Source organism: Pelophylax lessonae (assembly GCF_965119305.1).
Source record: "Pelophylax lessonae genome assembly, chromosome: 3".
NCBI lineage: Eukaryota > Metazoa > Chordata > Amphibia > Anura > Ranidae > Pelophylax > Pelophylax lessonae.
The window spans coordinates 371,838,500-371,854,263 of NC_138770.1; the positions used below are offsets into that span (position 1 = coordinate 371,838,500).

Sequence of the window (15,764 nt, forward strand, 5' to 3'; positions counted from 1 at the left end):
GGCTGGCTTAAGGGATCCTAGATTGTAAGCTCCTTGAGGGCAGGGAATGTACCATATATATGCGTAAAGCGCCGCATACATTATAGGTGCCATATAAGAACTTGTATTAAATAAATACATTTTGAACTTGATTCATGGACAGGGTTTGATGTATGCTATGCATTCTGTACAGCACTGTGTAATATATCGGTGCTACATAAATATGAGAAATAAATATTCTAAAGTTACAGGCTGTCTCTATTGGGAACTGTAAGTATTTTGTCGAATTGCTGTGACATATCTGGGCTGGCATTCTGACACATACATACATGCTGGCACACTGGTCAGGAATCAGTGCCGTAAAGTGTTTCACACAGCGTGTGTGCTCGGTATCAGTTACACCACCATTGTTGGTTTCTGGCAGCAGAAGAAAAAATAGCTGCAATGCAAGCAGACACAAGCACAGACAGCCTTATTGTACACATCATCATGTTCGAGAAAGATACTCGCTTTCTCTCTTTCCCTTTTATAGATGTGTTCAGTTAGCTCACTATATTGACCCCACCTCTTTCTGCAAAATAGACATTACCTTATTCAAGAAAGAATCTGCACTGCATTCTTCTGTCTGGCTCTTTAAAGGATAATTTTCATGTAAGTTTAATTATGTTTAAAGTCGGCCTCAGAGCAGCAGAAGAAAAACACTGCTGGTCATCTGATCTACGGAGAAAAATATATAATCACACGGCGAAGTAGTACAGACATGAGGCCCATGCCTCTAACAGAGGACTGAAAGAATACCTCCACTTTGGTTCCACGACCACAAGGAAAAAATGTGACACACAACCACACATTTGCCAGAAAGCATTATGTACATTGGCTGTGAAATCAAACTTTAAACTATTTACCACTGGAATGATTATGTGCAACCTATACCAAATCTAAGCACACACTAAGACTCCTCAAACTAGCGTAAAAAAATAAAATAGACAACACCATAGGAGAACTTAGGTTGGTATGTTTTGGCTAATTCTCTATTGCGATTTAAGTTTACTCCTAATGAACATACGTAAACTGTCAGAAAATTCTACACACTAGTTTTATATAGATATCTAGACATTTGCTGCTAAGCTGGTATAACCGAGCAGATATACCTAAATAGTATTTCAGAAAACCAATGATATATCATCTAATTTTAACATTACTGTAAAATGGAGGAAAGATTGATTCTATATTTTAAATGTAGCTTAGGACTCATTTTTCGTTTCAATTAAAGCTGAACTCTACCTGTAGCCCCGGTTCACACTATAGCGATGACAGACTTTGCATGTGACTCGGAGCGCACTGCTCCTAAAATCACATGCGATGTCTGTGCGATGCGAATTCAGCCATACAGATTGTATGGCTGAATTAGCATCTGATTCAGACAGAACACGCACAGGACCCTTTTTGGGTCCACAGCAGAATCTGATCGCATGGTGGTTCGCAACCAATGCGATCAGATTCATGCTCGAGCTGTCAGTTCGCACTGTGATATGTGAACTGATCTGGGGGTGTCGTTAACCTTGTACTGACACCCCCCCCCCCCCCCCAGCGATTCGCATATGGCAGTGTGAACTGCCTGCGATTTTGAATGCGATGCGAGAACCCGCAGTGGATTCGCAGGGTTCCCACATCGCATATATGTGTGAAAAGAGCCTTAGGTCCCTTTCACACATGCTGTCCGTTTGTCCATTTTTCATCCATTCTGGCAGATGAAAAATGGACATTAATGCATCTCTATGTAAAAACGGATATAAATGGATGATCATCCATTTACATCAGTTTACATCTGCATCCGTCATCAACAGTTTTTTTTAAACTGATCAAAGCTCTATTTTTCTTCTATTAAAAAAACGGATCAGACAAATGATGGATGTAAACTAACAAATGCTCAGCTTTTCATCCGTTTTTGCATTGGTAGTGAATGTAAAAAAAAAAACTGATGAAAAACTGATGAATACTTCATCCATTTTAACGTGACTGAACTGATGAAATAAACGGTCCGCATGTGTGAAAGGGGTCTTAAAGTGATTTTAAAGGTAATTTTTTTCCAAAAAAATCAAAAACATGTTTATACTTACCAACTTTGTGCAATTAAATTGCACAAATCGGACCCAAACCTCCTCTTTTCAGGTCCCCCGCTGGTGCTCCTGGCCCCTCCCTTCTGTCCAATGCCCCCATAGGAAGTCGCTTCCCATGGTGGCACTTGTGGTGGCCCCGTCCCCTTCACTGATTGATTGACAGCACCTGGAGCCAGTGGCTCCCGGTGCCCCAGCAAAGCCAGCAAGCCCCAGAAGTGAGGGGAGAGAAGAGCTGCAGGCGTGCACAGCGTTGGATCGAATGAGGGCTCAGGTAAGTAAAACAAGTGGTGAAGGGGGGTGCTGACCTAAACATTTTTTACCTGCAAGGAATGCATAAGGGAAAAAATGTTAAGGCATTACAATCACTTTAACTTCAGTCTTAAACAGTTGTTGATGCTCCTCTCCTGTACAAAAATTATTTAGTCTGATTTGACTGCACACCTTTAGCTTCTTACAGCATACATTAGATGCTGCAGCAAGTCAGATGGAACCCGCTTGATTTCCTGGCAGGAAGATGGCTATCTTTACCAAACCCTTTCGGGTGAGATGCTATGATATTTTTCAGAAGCTATGTACAGGACCTTGCTAGCCCCTTACACCAGTCATGATTTGCAAGCATTGCAGAGAGAAGCACAGAGGCCCATAGACCACATCACTATGACTAAAATAGGAAAGTTTGTTTTTTCCCATACGAGAAAAATTTTGGAGTTTGTCCCTTCGAGAATTTTCGTACGAAAATTCTGAATCGTCTGTAGAAAGTTCTGTACACACTATACATAAATCATACGAAAATTCTTTGGACGATTTTCAAGTGTGTACGAGCCTAAAGAGAAAAGAAAAAAAGTTTTGACCTTAGTTATACTTTAATCTGCTAATTGTTTGTCTTAAGTTCCCCTCTTTACATTCTAATAAAAATTTTAAATAAACCCTTCTGCTAATTTACATATTTTCATTTAATGTGTAACGTTTTCGTATGATTTTTGTACAAGAAAAATCAGAAAAGAAAGACTGCGCATGATCAGAAACAATAAACAGCAAAAAAACCCTTTGTCATACGAGAATTTTCCTAAGAAAATGATTTCCTCGGTTCTGATTTGCTGTGAAACGAGGAAAATCAGACAATCGTTTGCCCGATTTTCTTATAGTGTGTACCCCACTTTAGTTTTGGACAGAGAAGAAATGGATTAGAACACCTATTAGATATTTATTGCCTTCTGTACTTGCATTAGTGAGATTCATCTTCTCTTTTTGTCCTGTTTGCCTTTATCACTGAAAGCAAAAGTTAAAGAAAATTATGGCACTACCTGCATGGAGTTTTAATGTTCTTCCTGTGTGGGTTTCCTCCAGGTACTCCGGTTTCCTCCCACACTCCAAAAAAATGCTGGTAGGTTAAAAGGATAAGTTCATCTTTGGGAACATGTTAACAAGTTCCACTAGATTTTAAGGTGGAACATGTATGTGTATGAATGTGAGTTAGGAACCTAAGATTGTAAGTTCCTTGAGGGCAGGGACTGATGTGAATGTATACTATTTGTAAAGCAGTGTGAAAATAGACAACTCTATAAAAGTACCTGAAGTAAATGAATCCCAACTTTTGAGTTGTCCCCAGAAAAGTAATGGTTGGGGAAATCTTCTAATGGTTACACTCGTTATGGTGACCTGGGGATTCCCTTAATTTGCACGGACTTTCTGTTTTGGCTATGGGACAGGAATTGAAGGTAATCTTCCTAATAGGATACAGATGGCAGATAAAATGGACAGAGGTTATAATCCTCCCTTATTCAAAAATGAAATTTTGCCTATAGTTCTACTTTAAGCTTCAGCTTTAACTCTGCAAATATTCTGAAAAATAAACAAATTCACAGTACGGAAAAACACCTGTTGTTCTTCTCTAAAGGTAGAAGATCTACTGTATGAGTGGATAAATACTTTTACAATGCTAGACTTCTTATGTCCATGGTCCTTTAACTGTTCTGGGGGACTGGGGTTGATAAAGAAACTGTCTCCTAAGAAAGTAAGAAAAACATGTATTTAACGCCAGCTTAAGATAAACCACATCTGTTGTCACGATTACAGTCAAAGAATTAGAAGTAAAATAAATTATGATTTCTTAACGTCTAGCCCTTCTCCCCAACTGCTGCAGCAGTAACTTTACATAAGGCAGAAAGAGCAAAGTCTGCACATTCTGTGTATTTAGCTTCTAAATAATCACTCCCATGTTTTTTGTAATCAGCGTAAGGCTAATTAAGCCTCTCCAGCTTTCAAGAAATTTTTTTTTTTCTCTTTCTCCTTTTGCACCCGCTCACTTACTTATTTTTTGTGTAAACGATCTCACATGACTCAACAAATCCATCTGCATGAAGCAGGCCAAGTTCAGAGCCTTCCCAGGAGGGGAGGAGAAGAATTGCTTTGTGGAAAGGACCTGGAGCTCTGCCCTTTCTCTGGCTCAAATTACTCGCCTGTCAGGCTTGATAGATTTGGCTGAAAATAAAAGGAAACGGCCGTGAAAAAGAGATGAATGAGCTCAGCAGTTCCATAGATAACATAGGCTTTAGTGTTGCCCAGATCTCCCAAAACGCCATCTCCCAGTGCCACGTACATCAGCGTTACCCAGTACTAGATACTAAACCAACAGAGCGGGGAAGAGAGTCATTAATGTGGGGAAAACACAATGGGACAATTAAATATCCCCTCCGATGCTAAAGCCCGGGAAAGAAAAGGATGTATCTGAAAAGCTAGCCGATGATGTCAGCTTGTTCTTTGCCAGCAAAGAGCAAAGTCATTTGTGGAAGAGTATGCCAGTGACTACAGAGGGTATTAAGCACTTTGCTTGGGAATGACATAACTTTCTGTAATGTGAAGCATTAAGAAATGTCTCTCTGCCATCCGCCATATGTCTGGCCTGTGTGTTTTCAGTGCGGGTGTTCCAGCAGGCCATCTGCTTTCTGTGCAGTGAAGTTGATGTAAAGCACAGAGTACTTCCCTGTGCGGACCAAGCTTTGCCTTCCCTCCCTTCCTTCTTTTAAACTACTTTCCCAGACAGAGTTCCTTTTCATTCACCAACTTTCAAAGCAAACTTTACCTCATATAGCATCCTGTCCTCCCGTCCCCCTTTCCCCTCTAGTTCCATGACTATAATTACTGAAGAATGCACAGAGCTGCAGTGTAAACAAGGCAAGTAGAGGCATTCCCATTTGTAGACTACACAGAGCAGGGCTTCCTTGTACACACAGATAAGGATTTGTAACCAGCATTGCTGATATTTGATCCGCAGTGTTTAAAAATAGGCACATTCTTGGCAGAAGGAAGAGTTGCCGTGGCGCCCTTGACACTTGTTTCACATTGAGACAGAGAGAAAGAAAAAAAAAAAAAAAACGCCCGCTCTCCCCCTGAAGAGTGGAAAAAGGACATTCACCATAAATGACATCAGCTTCATAGCTGAACACGGATAGAGTTTCAACAATGAACTGTATATAAGTTCTGTTGGGGGGGGGGGGGGAGCAAAGCACAAACCGCCACTTGGAATTTACAACGAAAGCATTTCTGGCACAGAAGCAGCGGTTTCTACTCTATGATACATTGATACATTCAGCATATTCTACAGACTTGATCGCATTAATGTCTGCATTTTATATAGACATGCTATGCTCTTAGATTGTAAGCTCTAATGAGCAAGGCCCTCTGACTCATACTGTAATAATATGCATTGTATTTGTACTGTCTACAATCAAGTTGTAAAGCGCTGCATAAACTGTCGGTGCTATATAAATCATATATAATAATAATCATAATGTGAATACTGTTTTCTGCATACATCCCTGCCTGTAGATGTCTATGTATCTAAGGAGCCCAAGAACATTACTTAGGCCTCATGCACACTGGACGTTAAAATGGCAGCAGCATTAGCTTTAGGCCCCTTTCACACAAACGATCCGATCAGATCCGCCTGTCAGTTTTTTAGGCGGATCTGATCGGATGCCCCATGCATCCCTATGGGGCAGCAGATGTCAGCGGTGACATGTCCGCTGACACCCGCTGCAATCCGCATCCGATTCTGTCTGTGAAATCCAGACAGGCGGTCTGCTCTCATCCGATTCCCCCATAGAGAGCAACGGGGCTCTGACACATCCCTCTCCAAACACAGAGCGTGGAGGCAGGGGTCACCTGCTTGCTCAGCGGGGATCGGCGGATTGATCCCCCGCTGAGCAGCATGGAGTCCGCCAATGGAGGCGGACCGTGTGAAAGAGCCCTTAGAAAGCTGTAGAATGAATTTTCAGCGTTTTTGCAGTAGTGTTTTTTAGCGTTTGCGCTTTTTAGGGTTTTCCTTTAGCAAAACTATACTCCAACAAAGATTTATGGCTGATAAATGCCAAATAGCTGAGTATTTCAGCGTTTTTAAGCTTTTATCAGAGTTAGAGAGTTTGTACAGCTGAAGAATTCCTCTTAAACCCACTAGTTCCGTTTTTTTTTTTTTTGTCCAGCCAGAAATCGCCCCTCCAAAAAAACGCTGATAAAAGCCTTGGTGCGCATTGACACATAGGATAACATGCTGGGGAGTTTACTGGCTGCAGAAAGAAATGCCTGAAGCCAGCAACAGCAGCTGTAAAAATGTCCAGTTTACATGAGGCCTAAGGCAGGCCATACATGGGATGAATTTGGAAAGAATTTTCTTTAGAAAATCTAATCTAAGAAATATTGTTTGAATTCTGCACCATTAGCGGGCAACAGCAACGGCAGATTTTCGTGTTGCCATCGAATTTGAGTGATCTGACATGTTGGAAATTTTGTGAAAAAGGATCAATTTTCTAATCAATGATGGGAGAATTGTGTGAGAAATATAATAAAAAAGAAATGTTCATGAGCACAAGAAAAAAGAAATTCCTGGAAAGAGAAGAAAATTCCCTCAAAAAAAAGAAGAAAATTCCCTCAAAAAAAGAAGAACATTCCCGGCCACAAAAACTATTTTCTGTAGCAACATGAGGTGAAATTGAAGGGTTGGTTGGTACAAATTTCGAATAATAATGGTGGGCATCATCTGATCACAAAGCGCAAGAAATTTCTGATTTTCGAAATAAAATTTGTTTGGATTTCAACCCATGTATGGCCTGCATTAGGCTCCATGCACAAAAAAGTCAGATTGCTGACAGGAAACTGCTGCTGTAAAAACTCCCTTTTAACTTTCTTATGCGCGTTTTTCAGCGTTAGCGTTTTTGCAAAATTACAACAGCTTACATTCAGCTCTGCAATGTAAAAAACACTGAATGCTGATAAAAGCGTGTTTATGTGAATTTTTCAGGGTTTTTTTGTGGTCAGAAGAACTGCTCTTAAATGCGATTTTAGGGTGTTCACACAACTGCCCATAAACTCCCTTGCTGATAAACTTCAAAAAACGTTTATGTGTGCATGGACACATCGGATAGCATAGAGGGGAGTTTAAGGGGTTTAAAAAAAAAAAGAAAATGCTCAAACTCACAAAAACGGAATTTTTGTAAAATCTTACCTGTAAAATTCCTTTCTCTGAGTCCTCCGACAGTCGCCGCCTCTTCATATTCGTCACATATGGGGTATTAGACTTTGCTCCGAAGGAGTAGCTAGGCAACAGAATATGTTAACAATAAAGCTTTAACATATCCCACCCTCAAGGGGTGGTCCCCTCAGTCAATACCCTCCTACTTCCTGCAACCATATCTCAGTTTTAGTGGAATAGCAGTAGAGTATACATTCAAACCCCAAAAGAGGGGCGGGGGCGGCGACTGTCGGAGGACTCAGAGAAAGGAATTTTACAGGTAAGATTTTACAAAAATTCCGTTTTCTCTTACGTCCTCCGACAGTCGCCGCCTCTTCATATTCGTCACATATGGGGACGTCCCAAAGCAGTGCAAACATGAGGGGTGGGAAACGCATCCGCGCCGAAAGGCAACGCAGTCTCCACATCAAAGAAAGGAACCTTACCAAAGGAAGGAAACCAGCTGGGCAACAGCAAAAATAAGTGCTCAACAGGAGCAACAACCCAGGAAAAGACAAAAAACCAGGGGATACAAAACTTATCCCAACAGCCAGGAGTCCCCAACAAGGGACCCTAGGGAACAGCCGCACTAAGAACCTTGCGGCCAAAGGAAGCATCCGCCGATGCCTGAACATCTACTTTGTAGAATTTTGTGAAAGTGTGTACGGTCGACCAAGTCGCCGCCTTACACACCTGGGCTACAGAAGCCCCATGACGACAGGCCCAAGACGTACTCAGAGATCTAGTAGAGTGCGCCTTCACAGGCACAGGGGGAACCTTCCCCTGCAAGGCATAGGCCTGTTCAATGGTCTGCCTGATCCATTTGGCAATGGTAGAGGCGGAAGCCGCCATGCCCTTCCGAGGACCCTCTGGAAGAACAAACAAGGAGTCCGTCTTTCGAAAAGACTCAGTCGATTTAAGGTAAACCCTAATCGCCCGAACAACATCCAGAGAATGTAGTCTCACCTCCTTTGGATGTTTAGGCTTCGTGCACAACGAAGGCAAAACAATATCCTCGTTAAGATGGAATTCCGAAACTCGTTTCGGCAGAAAAGAAGGATTAGGTCGCAAGACCACCTTATCCAAATGAACAACCAGGTACGGAGACTTGCAGGACAAAGCCGCCAGTTCCGACACTCTGCGAGCCGAAGTGATCGCCACCAAAAAGGCGACCTTTTTGGACAACATAGACAACGATATCTCCCTGATCTGTTCAAAAGGAGCACGTTGTAACACAGACAGGACTAGATTCAAGTCCCAAGGGGGCAAAGGATCCCTCCTAGGAGGAACCAGATGCCGCACACCCTGAATAAAAGTGCCAACCAAGGAGTTGGAAGCCACGGGACGTTGAAACAGAACGGCCAGCGCAGACACCTGACCCTTTATCGTAGCCAGCGCCAAACGCTGATCGACATCCGTCTGAAGGAAAGACAGCACACGGGAAACCGAGTACGTGCGGGGTGAAAACCCCCTGGACTCACACCAGGCAAAATAGGCCTTCCAAGTACGGTAATAAACCTTTCCCGAGGAAGACTTCCTCGCGTCGATCAAGGTATGAACAACCTCTGGAGAGAGACCCTTCTCCTGCAGGACCTCGGTCTCAACAGCCAGGCCGTCAAAGCCAGCGACTGTAAAGCAGGATGGTAAATCGGTCCTTGAGACAGTAGATCGTCCCGAAGAGGCAGACGCCAGGGGGCGTCGACCGCCAGATTCACGAGGTCTGCGTACCAGGACCGGCGAGGCCAGTCCGGTGCCACAAGAATCACCGTGCTGCGTTCCGAGTGTAACCTGCGAAGGAACCGGGACAGCAACTGAATCGGTGGAAACGCGTACATCAGCCTGTACTGATGCCACGGGGCCACTAACGCGTCCGACGCGTCTGCCCGAGGGTCGCGCGTCCTTGCCACGAACCTCTTCACCTTGTAGTTGAGGCGAGACGCGAACAGGTCCACATCTGGAAGACCCCACTTCGCGCACAACATCTGGAAGACAGCCGGGTGGAGAGACCATTCCCCCTGATCCAGGGTCTGGCGACTCAGATAGTCCGCCTGACAGTTCTCCACTCCCGGAATGTGAACCGCCGTTATCGCCGGGACATGAGTCTCGGCCCAAGACAGAATGCCGGCCACTTCTCGAGCCGCTCGGGCACTCCTGGTGCCCCCTTGGTGGTTGATGTAGGCCACCGCCGTGGCATTGTCCGTCTGCACCCGAACCGGGCAGCCCTGCAGCCGGTCCGTCCAGCGATGAAGACAGAGCCTTATCGCACGCAATTCCAGAATGTTGATCGGGAGGGAAGACTCCCCCTCCGACCAGGTCCCCTGGGCGGACAGAACGCCCAGAACACCACCCCAGCCCGACAGGCTGGCATCCGTGGTGATTATCGTCCACGAGATCGGACGAAACGACTTGCCCCCGGACACCAACGGGGACTGGAGCCACCACAGAAGGTTTTCCCTGGTGCGATGACTCAACGAGATCTGAAGATCCAGAGATTGAGGTCGCCCGTCCCACTTGGACAAGATCTCCGCCTGGAGACCCCGCGTGTGAAACTGCGCGAAAGGAATCGCCTCGAAAGCCGAGACCATCAATCCCAGACATCTCATACACGTCCGCAGAGACGAGTTCGGAACGTCCCTGAGGGACCTGACTTCCTCCTGAAGAGTCCTGAGTTTGTCTTCCGGCAGGAAGACCTTCGCCTGCACCGAGTCCAGTATCATTCCCAGATAGGGAAGACGAACCGACGGACTCAGTGTCGACTTTGGAACATTTATCGTCCAACCGAACTCCTGCAGAGTTTGCATCGTGACAGACAGGTCCTTCTCCAGACCCTGACTGGTCGCAGACCGAATCAGAATGTCGTCCAGATACCCCAGGACAGAAATGCCCTGGGCTCTCAATAATGCCAGAACCGGTGCAAGCACCTTGGTGAAAACCCGCGGAGCCGAGGCGAGCCCAAAGGGCAACGCCACGAACTGGTAGTGATCCTCCGCAATGGCAAATCGAAGGTATCTCTGATGACCCTCGAATATGGGGATGTGAAGATACGCATCCTTCAAATCGATGGAGGCCATGAATTCCCCCGGAACCAGGGCAGCCACCACCGAGCGCAGGGATTCCATGCGGAACTTGCGAACCCGCACAGAGCGGTTCAGAGCTTTCAAGTCCAGAATAGGACGAACCTTGCCCTCCTTTCTGGGCACGGTGAACAGATTGGAATAAAACCCCCGAAATCTGTCCCGATGAGGCACCGGAACCACCACTCCCTGAGCCCTCAGGTCCCGCACCGCCAGGTGCAGATCCCGCAGGCGCTCTGGAGACAGTTGTAGATTTGAGGGAAAAAATCTGCTCTCTGGCCGAGAGAGAAACTCGATCTTGTAACCAGATCGAACGATTTCCAGAACCCATCTGTCCCGCACACGGGCCAACCAGGGCTGAAGAAAACCGAGCAAGCGTCCCCCCACCCCAAAACTGGGTGAGGGCGCCCCTTCAGGCCGAACTGTTATGGGCCGCAGGTCCGGATTGGCCGGACTTCTGTTTCCCAGACCAGGGTTTCTTCTGAGAGCCCTGGCCCTTGAACGGTTTGCCCTTGTAGTGCGGCCGAAAGGCACGAAAGGACCCCTGAGGGGGCCGAAAATGAGCATGCTTCTTCCCAGAAGCCCCCTTAGCCTTGGGGAAATGGGGCAAGAGAGTGCTCTTACCCCCGGTAATCCCCTTAATCAACACATCCAGGGACTCCCCAAAAAGGCGAGACCCATCATAAGGCAGATTGGCTAAGGTTTTACGTGAAGATTGGTCCACCGACCAACATTTCAACCAAACCAGGCGGCGAGACAACACCGCCACGCTGTGCACACGCGCGGCCAACGGAATCAGGTCCAGGTCCGCATCACACAGATACATGACACCCTGGTGGATCTGATCCACCATATCCAGGGTCGCCGCCGAGGCCGAATCGGCCACTAGGACGCGCCTAAGCATCTGCGTCCAACTTGCGATCGCCTGGGCCGCCATGAGAGAAGCAAACAGAGCCTTAAGCATAGAACCCGTAACAGAATAAGTATGACGGGCAAGAGACTCCAGTCTCCTATCCGTGGCATCACGGAAAACAGGGGATCCCTCTGCAGGGATCGCAGTGGCTTTGTTCAAAACCGCAATAGCATGATCCACTGGCGGAGGCACACACCACCGTTCATCAGTGGCAGGCGAGAAAGGATAACGCAGCTTAAATTTACTTGGTACCGCAAAAGGCTTGCGCAAATCGCGCCATTGGTCCTTAACAGCGCGCTGAAAATCAGCATTGCAGGGAAAAACCTGCGGCGTCCTGCGGTTTCTCTGCGTCCCATAAGCCGCCCAGGCAGCTGGGGGACACACCTCGTCCTGCAAACGTAGCGTCTGCTTAATGGAAGCAATCAACTCATCCATGATTGCAAGCTCTTCAGGCGAGCCAGGGGGAGAATTATCAACCCCCTCAACTTCAGCCTCTACCTCAGACCCCACTAGATCAAGAGAGGAGCGGGACCCCGATAGGGGGGTCCCCGCCAGAACAGCCCCATCACCTTCACCCTCAGAATCAGAGGACAGAGTAACTCTGGGCCGTTTAGTAGATTGAGCAGCCACCAGCATTTGCACCTGTGCAGCAAGGCCAGCCACAATCGTGGCCAAATCCCCCCCTGGGGGGGAAACAGCGGTCCCCTGGCTTTCCACCAATACTGTGGGAAACTTGCCCTCCTGAGAATCCATTGCCCCTGTATGCCAGACAACCAAGGGTTAACTGCCCCCTTACAGCAAGCGCGGCAAGCGCAGCCCACCGCACCACACTCAGGCACAATGAGACCCCCACAGGGAATATACAGACTGAATACAGGCAATGGAACACAGGAATAGAAGGATAAAACCTGAGGAGACTCCGCTGCTGCTGCCGCCTCGATCGGTGCTTCCAGGAGAGAGGAAGTGATGCTGCCAGGGCGCTCTATGTAAGCCTATGGAGGCTACAAGAAAATGGCCGCCGTGCATGTAAACCATGCGGCCGGAGCGGGCGCCGGTAAAATGGCGCCGTTTGGCGCCGAAATCGCCGCTCCACAGTGCATAAAATCACACACAATATTATCCCATTATATGGATACATGTTAGATCGCCGCAGCGATCGCTGTATATGCCCCAACATGCCATTAAAAACATGCCCCACAGCACACAGCTCCTCACACTGCCCAGCCTGACATACTCAGTGTCATACAGCTCCCCCCCCCCCTTGCAGCCCACAGCATGCAGCCGAGATATAGGGAGACAAGCAGTGTGATTAAAGGCAGGTTACACAGTCCCAGACTGAGACCCCCCCCAGACAGACAGGTCCCCACATAGATACACTTACCTCACATGGCGTGGGGAACCCGCACAGGCGAACAAGCCGCTGCACATGAGGCAGGGAGAGTCGCAATTCAAGACGCACACAATGGCGGTTCAGAAACCGCACAGCGTCCGGTGAGGTAGCCACCTCACCAATCATCCCTGCACCGAACAGGGATGGGTCGTTCACCGTGCCAGGAGCGTTACCTGGCTGAACGCTCGATGGCAGACTGGGAAGCCACTGACCCACGACCTGCGACCAGGGGGATCAGCCCGAGACCCAGTCCGCATGATCCTCTTCGTCCGAAGAACTAACTAATGCTGACAAAAATAACAGCTAAGTAAAGGTAGAGAGAAAACTCAAACAAAATATCAAAAAGAAGAAAGAGTCTGGGACAAAAAGTCTCAGCACAGAGAGAGCCAGCCACTCCTGACAAGCTAGACATTAAAACTGAGATATGGTTGCAGGAAGTAGGAGGGTATTGACTGAGGGGACCACCCCTTGAGGGTGGGATATGTTAAAGCTTTATTGTTAACATATTCTGTTGCCTAGCTACTCCTTCGGAGCAAAGTCTAATACCCCATATGTGACGAATATGAAGAGGCGGCGACTGTCGGAGGACGTAAGAGAAAACATGAGTTTATCAGCTGTCTTAGACCTTATGCACACTGGACATTTTTACAGCTGATGCTTTTGGCTTTAGGTATTTTTTTCTGCAGCCAGTAAACTCCCCAGCATGTTATCCTTTGTCTCCATGCCCACATAGGCTGTTATCAGCATTTTTTGGCAGGGGGGGGGGGGTTCTAGCTGGATAAAAAAAACAGAACTAGTGGGTTTTTTGTTTCAATGTTTTTATTAAAGTTTTTCAGAATAAAAAAAGATAGAAATTAACAGATAATCACAAAAGGCACTTTCTAATTATAAAAAGCAGAGTGGAAGGGTGTTAGGCTCCGTTCACATGTTAGCGTATGGATCACGGGCAGAACCGCCGCGGTTACGCCCGCGATCCGGAGATTATTGCAAATCGCGGGACGCCTGTGCGTTGCCCGTTGATTTGCAATAGACCCCCAAACGCTGAGCGATGTTGCCGCGATTTCCGCCTGCCGAATCGCGGTAACATCGCGCAAAAAAAAATCGCGGGACGCATTACGACCAAAAAAGTACAAGAGCTTCTTTGGATCGTATTGCGTCCCGCAATTTTTTTTGCGGTGGTTCTGCTCGTGATCCATGTGAACGGAGCCTTAATGTTTAGATAAATAAATACAAAGTGGTTAATAAAAAAAAAAAAGTGAAGCCTATCATTCAAAGCCAGGTGTATGGGGAGAACTTTCACCGACTGGATAAGAAGATGACTGGGTCTCTAGTATATTGGGACAAAGTGTGTCTGGATGGAGGTAAAGTCAGTCATCCCTTTCCAGTCTGTGTGTCTTAACGGTACTCAAAAAACTTTCTTGTATTAAGAAATTAAGAAAGATAACATCAGATAGTTAGATATAGGTTTTGATCTGTTGTTGAGTCTTTAAATTTTCAGATGACTTAAACAAATCTGTGAACTGGATGGACGTCCAATTGGTGAATTAGGGATGGCCTGAGCTAACTATAGCATCTTGTCCAATGTGAAGAACTAGTGGGTTTTAAGAGTTTTTCAGCTGTAAAAATTCTTTGATAAAAGCTTAAAGCCTCATGCACCCAGGACATTTAAAATAAGCCAGCACTGCTGCCAGGAAAAAGCAGCTGTAAAAACTTGCTTTTAGCTGCACTTTTGACTAGCGTTTATGGAAACTATTGCGTGTTTTTGGGCGTTATTACAGTAAAAACACTCCCTATAATGTAAAAATGCCTAGAAAAGCCAAAAGCGGCAAAACTTGGCTAACAGCTTGTTACAGCGTTTAGCGGGGACCTTTGACATTTTGCGTTTTGACAGCTCAACAGCCTCTGCTCCTGGACGCACAGGCTGTTGTTTTTTTCTACTGCCCCTAAATGCTAATGCCTTCAAACACCACTGAAAGTTTTTGTATGCATGGACACCTAGGCTAACACAGAGAGGCGTTGAGAGGTAGTAAAAAAAAAAAAAAAAACATCAAACATGTGTGACCCTAAAAACGCTCAAAAAACACGCCTATTCTGCGTTTATCAGTGTTTTTGAGCCATAAGCTTTTGTGGGAGTAACGTTTTGTTAAAAAAAAAAAAAGCTAAAAAACGCTACTGCAAGAATGCTGCATAACTCATTCTACAGCTACAGCTTACGCTACTGCCATTTTGATAACATCCAGTGTGCATGAGTGTATTTACACTTTTGCAACCAAATTGGGATAACACCTATATTGTTACATGTTCCTATTCACACGCGTAGGGCTGGGACAAGGGGTGGGCAGGAGGGGCGGCTTCCCTGGGCACTGTGGTATCATGTGAGGTGGGGGAGGGGGGGTGCCACAATGAGATTTGGGGGAAGGGATGTTTTGGAAGGAGGAATTTGGGGGGGAGGGGGGTTGGATAGGTATTCTAGGAGGGGAAATTGGGGGGGGGGATTTCAGCAGGGAGACAGACTTGTACCTGGAGGAGCAGGGATTTATGCTTAGGGGAAAAGCAGTGCTTTAGTGTTTTTGTGCAGAGATTTTTGCCGCCACATAATGCTCATCTCCTAGACTGTAAGCCCAAATGAGCAGGGCCCCCTGATTCCTCCTGTATTGAATTGTATTGTAACTGTACTGTCTGCCCTCATGCTGTAAAGAGCTGCGCAATCCATTGGCGTTATATAAATCATGTCTAAAGTGTTAAGGGGCGTTATTTTTATTTATTTATTTTTTTAAGCAAT

At 46.2% G+C, this 15,764-nt stretch overlaps 1 protein-coding gene across 2 annotated transcripts in view; it reads right to left on the minus strand.

The window, feature by feature from the left end:
• The window catches only part of BACH2 (BTB domain and CNC homolog 2), a 338,775-nt gene that overhangs the window by 313,656 nt on the left and 9,355 nt on the right, over window positions 1-15,764 (minus strand). Inside the window, exon 2 of one of the 2 annotated variants that reach the window (XM_082250239.1) lies at window positions 4,410-4,580. The exons of the other annotated variant lie outside the window; for it this stretch is intronic. The gene's annotated coding sequence lies outside the window, so the exon portion shown is untranslated. The remainder of the gene's footprint in view (window positions 1-4,409; window positions 4,581-15,764) is intronic. 2 annotated transcript variants of the gene reach the window in all.